The following is a 6,000-nucleotide window of genomic DNA, read 5'->3' on the forward strand; positions in this document are numbered from 1 at the left end:
TCTAGGTGAATCTACTGATTCCTTATCTGTTCGTGGGATGAGAACACATAGATAGTTGATCATGTCAGGGTTGGCTGAAAGCCAGAGGATGCACTCTAGCAGAATTCTTGACTAGAAGGTGACATTAATCAAAGTGGTGTAGTCATTGGTCTGATCATAGATACAGCATCAGCCAGGAAAGCTGTCTCTCCAGGGCTCCAGAACTTCCCCACATGGTCACTTAAGGGTATTCACATTCATCTCCCTCAAGCCTCAGATTCCTACAGAGGACCTCTGCTTCCTGCCCTGAGGAGAAAAGGCAATTCTGAGCTCAGTGAGCACACTCATTTGCACTGATCCACTTGCCTATCTGCTAATCACCATGGTAGAAATTTTTGTGCAAACCTGCACCTCTGGTTGGTTTGCCTGGCCCCAACAGTTTTCCTTAATGCCACCTGATGGGTGAGAGAGCACCTTGGCCTCCTCAGAGTAGATCAGGTCAACCCATCTCCCATGGGAAGGTGCAGAGGAAGCTGCCCTCCACAGGTCAGAAGGTCAGAGCAGTGATTTGTCCAGCTCCAGATGTCCTACCTGCTCCCAGGATGTCAGGAGCTGGGTTGCAGAGATAAGCAGCATTGCACTGGTCCTGCCTGAGATGTTTCTGTACATTAACAGTGGGGCAGGTGAAGGAGAAAAAGCCAGCGTGTGCCATCAGGAGGACTGCATGATGGTGGTTGATGCAGGCAGCCATCCCTTCCCTGCATGGTCACGTCCTCTGCCCTTGGTACACCTGGCATCAAGGACTATTGGCTGAAAGCCAGTCCTTATCCTCTCATATCAGAAGTGCAAGTGGCCAAGAGATATACAGCAGAGGGCATCACCCCCAAGACCTTGCAAGGTTGCTTGGAACCCCACAGGTGGTCTCTGGTGCCCAGGGAATAGTGAGCTCCAGAAGCAGAATAGCATGCTTGTTGTACAGCAACCCTAGAGAGGGAAGGCGCACACTTCATCAATTTCCACACATCTGTCTTTACACAGTTGGGCTCCTTCACAAAGTTACTCTAAGTACCTTAACATAGGTAGAGCAAAATTAAAATTACTTTACCAATTTTGCATTTTCAGCTTTCCCATATTTTGTGTTATTTTCCATCCATAAGTTCATCATTTTTGCAAAGCCCTCTCTTCACCTGGAGAAGTCAGCAAGTGAGAACCAAGTATGGTTGAGGGGCTGTGGGGAGGCAGAAGAGGGAGAAAAGGTGTAATTCACAAGACTTCAGTACTTTTCCATATTATAAATTTGATGATTTTGACATTTTAACAGCTAACATTTGTCTTTCTCTTTAATGGAACAATATATTTTCCCTGAATTGTTTATTTCCAATAAACTACTTTTAGAGTTGAAGTGGGATTTTGGGGTATAATGTAAAAAGAATACCCTTTTAAACCTTGCATATTATCTTGTAAAGCAGCAACATACCCTCAATGTAATTTTGTAAACATTTCTTGGGTGTATACTTTTGCAACATTTTCTTGAAAATGTTAAGTAGGGCCAATTGGTCACAGCAGGAAGGAGCAGAGTAAAATGGAAGACAGCACAGGCGCTGGAGAAATGTGATTCCTGGGAACAAGAAATGCAGGTAACACAGAAATCAGAAGAAATGCCAGCCAGCACAAAGCACAGATTGGCTTCTCTAGTTTTTGATACAATTCACTTTGCTTCACCTTAAGTAGCTTATACATTTGGGTATAGAAGTTCACTGTTACCCTTTCCATCATTCTTTTAGGTTTTTATGCAAACATGAGGTACATTTACTTTTCATCATATTGACACTCTTTCGCAAGAAAAGCATAAATAAATCCGCTAGAAAGGTCCATCAATACACTAACCTCTGGTGATCCCATGGATTTTGTTTGTTTGATGCTAGAGTTTTCTTATATTTCAGAGGATCTGTTAAGATGCTCAAAATAGTGGGAGGCGCCTGTGAGCCTCGTGGCCTCTTTGCTACTTGGGACCTTTGGTCCTGGTCATTGCTCTGGGGCCTGCAGAGCCTAGGAGGAACCTCCATTCCAGGTGCTGGGCATTGGGTCCATGGCTCCAGTGATGCCTCCTGTGGCAGCTCCGCTGTCCCTGGCTGTCAAGGCCCCAAACCCAGCAGCAGCCACTACCTCCTATGGGGTCTTTTGCAAGGGGCTCTCTTGCACCCTGCTCACCTTCTTTGAGCTGGCCTGGAAGCTACAGATGAATTTCCCATAGTTCTACATGGCAGGCTCGGTGATCCTGAACATCCGTTTGCACGTACACATTTAGAAAAGTGACTAAGCCGCCGGCCTTGGGTGGCCAGCATGACCACTTACTCCCAGGCTTCCCAGGGACTTGGTTAACATGCAAGCAAGGGGCTTGGACATCTTGGAGGGGGCCTGGACGCACTGGGCGCCTGCCCTCTGTGCTTCTGCAATCCCTAGACCATGGTGGGACCCCTGCTGGGATGAAAAAGAGGCTATAGCGGATTCTGGGAACTGAGACCTTCGGCTAAAACCAAAGAAAATCAGAAACTTTGTATTGTTAAACTCCGATCGAATTCCAGGATATAATACAAGGGCACAGAATGTTATTAAAAAGGAAGACTGAATTATTCAGGAAAAAAAAATTGAGTGTGCAACAAATTCTTGGCCTGAGTGAAAATTAAGAGATCAGTAAATTTAGAGAATACCAGTGTGGATTATTAGCAACATCCTGAAGAAAAAGTCGATAGTATTAAGAATATGAAGTGGAAGTCATATTTTTTTTTTCATCCAACGTGAGGGACAAAGCAAAACTGTTTAGAAAAAACATCCTCCAAACACTAAATGTGAAATGCTGCACGATTTTGAACAAATGGTGGAAGGGTGAGAATATGCATTCTGCTTTGACATCCCTGTGAGCAGCATTGGCATCACGACCTTTGCAAAAAGGAAATCCAAACAGCATAAAACTTGGCTAATCACTGAATAACATTTTACCATCATAATACAATTTCTGTGTGTGTTTTTCACCTTTTAAGGAAATACTTAATTACTGTTAGAGAATAGAATGTGAAAGTCATTACTCTTTATGTAAAAATACAAGTGGGAATGTTATAGGAGGGAGGAAAGCGTAATTGGAATGGTTATGGTGTTCGAATAAGGGGGAGAGTTAAGAGACACAGTCTGATGTGAAAGGAAAAGAAGATATTTTGTTACTTACAAGGTAGCCATGGTTTGTAAACTAGAAACCTAACTATTAAAGGGGGGAGGTGAGAAGAGCATGAAGTCAACAGGAAATCCTGAAGTTGAAGTCTACAGGCAGGACTCCTCTAAAAGAAAAACTGATAAGAGTAACTGGTGTACTTGAATGTAGACTTTCAAACAGTCTGGAGATTAATTATTAGTCTGCAGCCTTTTCAAAATCCAGAAAACAAAACTAATAAATACAAGGAAAAATGAATAGTTACAAAAAATATTGCAACTGCATTTTTTAAAAAGCCGTTGTGTATCAGCAAAATGTTTCTTCATTTATTTTGCTCTTTGACAGTATCTTCCAATAAAACTTTGTTATTTTCTCCAAAAATTTTGAATTTCACTGAATTTATTGCTAGTTATTCATTAGAGTTATTTAAAAGAGTCTTTTATAGAAATTTTTTGAATATTCATGCCATTTCTATTTGAGAACTATTTAGTTCTCTATATGACAGAACTAAAATGTTGAAATGTTGAAATGTTGAAAATGTTGAAATTTACATCTAACTTTGTACATTTTTACTTTTTTATTTTTTGTTTCTTTTGACACAATTTTCATTGTTGCTTTCTTGATCTTCCTTTTTTAGTAATTTGAAGTTATATACTTTATTTCTTTTAGGAATAATTCTAGATAGTTTAAAATGCATATTCAAAACTGTGAAACTGAAAGTCATATTACTTTATCTCTCTTTGAATAATACGTAGAATCTTGGAACTTATTTGCTCTTACTTAATTCAGTTCTATTTTTATTAATTGTTATAAATACCTAATTTAGAAATTTATCACTTTATATCACAATAATACATGACATGTGTCCCTGTTATTCTGTGGCCTTGGACTCCCTCCTGTTTTTCCAGACATGCATCTGGCCTTCATTAAGAATGTCCTGAGTCAATTTCTGTGGTACTATAATCCCCGCAATTCTGGAGGCTGAGACAGGAGGATTGCAAGTTCAAAGCCAGCCTCAGCAAAATTGAGGCACTAAGCAACTCAGTGAGACCCTGTCTCTAAATAAAATACAAAATAGGGCTGAGGATGTGGTTAAGTGGCCAAGTGCCCTTGAGTTCAACCCTCCTCAAAAAAAGAAAAATATCCTGAGCTTTTGTGTGTAGTAAGCCTTCTTATGTTTATATTTTGTTAAGAGTATCTCTATTTTATCCCCTTTATAGAACAGTAGTTTCATTGGTTAGAAAATTTTAGAGGGCTATTTATTTTTTCTCAGTGCTTTAAAGATACCTGATTGGATTCAATGCTGTACCTCTGTTGGTGTGTCCAGAAGCAGATTTCTATTTACTCTTCTACAGTTGTATTGGGCCTCCTGAGTGCCCAGATTTTGCTTTTCAGCAGGTCTGAAATAATTCTATCTATCATTGCTTGGTATAGTCCCACTTCTCCCAGAATACTGTTTCCAAATAAGGATTATCTTTCCCACCACTCCATCAATGACACCTTCACTTCTCTATCTTTCTGCTTTTGTGCTATACATTGATTGATTTCTTTAACTCCATATTCCAATTTACAAATTCTCTTTGCATATGGGTCTAATGTACCATTTAATTTATCCACCAGGTTTTTTATTTCAAGTATTGTATGATTTTTTTAATGTAAATGTTTGCTATTTTGGATGTTGCCATATCCTTGCCACATAATTTGACAATACAATTTGGTATGTTCTAGTCAATTAGCTTTATGTTGTAGAGCAGTTTTAAATTTACTGAAATACAGAAAGAAAGCCCAGAGTTACCCTGGACCTGCTTCCCCTACACCTTACACCTTGTAATTGACCCTTATGACAGGGCAGTAAATTTGCCCAGATCATGAACCAATACTGACACACTGCTATTAACTACTATCCATAATTTTCATAGAGTTCAGTCTTCATGGTGTACAGTCTGTGGGTTTTAGCAAACATAATGGCATGTATCATCACCATAGCATCATACAGAATTAATTCTCTCTCCTGAAGTTTCTCTATGCCTGCTGTCCATCCCGCCCCAGCCTCCTTCACTCTGAGAACCACTGATCTTTTCACTGTCCTCAGTATGGTCTTTTACAGAGTGTTATGTAGTTAGAATCATGCAGTGTGCAGCCTTGTAGGATTGCTTTCTCTCACTGAGTATCTGCCCTTGAGTTTTCTCTCCATGGGGTTCTGAAATTTCTCTGACATCTCATTTATATTCAGTAACAACCTTGAAAGTAGCTTCCTTCGCCAACCCCATGGGCTTCCTCTTCCCTTGGATCTTGACAACCAATGAAGTCTAATTTTCAAGGGCTTGACTTCTCTTGACACCTCATGTAAGTAAAACCTTACAGTGTTTGCTTTAAAGAAGCCAGTCACCAATGTAATCAAGCTGTAAACTGTGAAAGTAGTTTGTTCTGTTCTAAGGGCAAATACTGTTCCATCATACTGACATAGCACAGTTTACCTTTTCAATCCTCCATCCAGGGACACCTGGGTCCTTTCACATCCTGGCTGTGAAAAATAAACTGCTGTGAACACAGGTGCACAAGTGTATCTTCAAAACCAGTACCTTAGTTGGGTTCTAGGATCAGTGTGACTGCACTGCATGGTGATCCTACTCTTAATTTCTGGATGAAACTCCATGCTATGTTCCACTGTGATTGTACATTTGGGCATCCCCATCAACAAGGTCCAAGGCCCAGGCTCCCCTTGTCATATCCATGCATCACTTCCCACATTGTTGCTTGCTTTCCTCCTAAAACTGGGAGGTTACTTCTCTGTGGTTTGGTCTGACCCCTGAGGG

General features: G+C 40.4%; 1 pseudogene; it reads left to right on the forward strand.

The window, feature by feature from the left end:
- Window positions 1–2,080: 2,080 nt before the first annotated feature.
- LOC144373702 (small integral membrane protein 10-like protein 1) lies at window positions 2,081–2,287 on the forward strand (annotated as a pseudogene).
- The last annotated feature ends 3,713 nt before the right edge of the window (window positions 2,288–6,000 follow it).

This window comes from Ictidomys tridecemlineatus, unplaced genomic scaffold (assembly GCF_052094955.1).
Source record: "Ictidomys tridecemlineatus isolate mIctTri1 unplaced genomic scaffold, mIctTri1.hap1 Scaffold_46, whole genome shotgun sequence".
NCBI lineage: Eukaryota > Metazoa > Chordata > Mammalia > Rodentia > Sciuridae > Ictidomys > Ictidomys tridecemlineatus.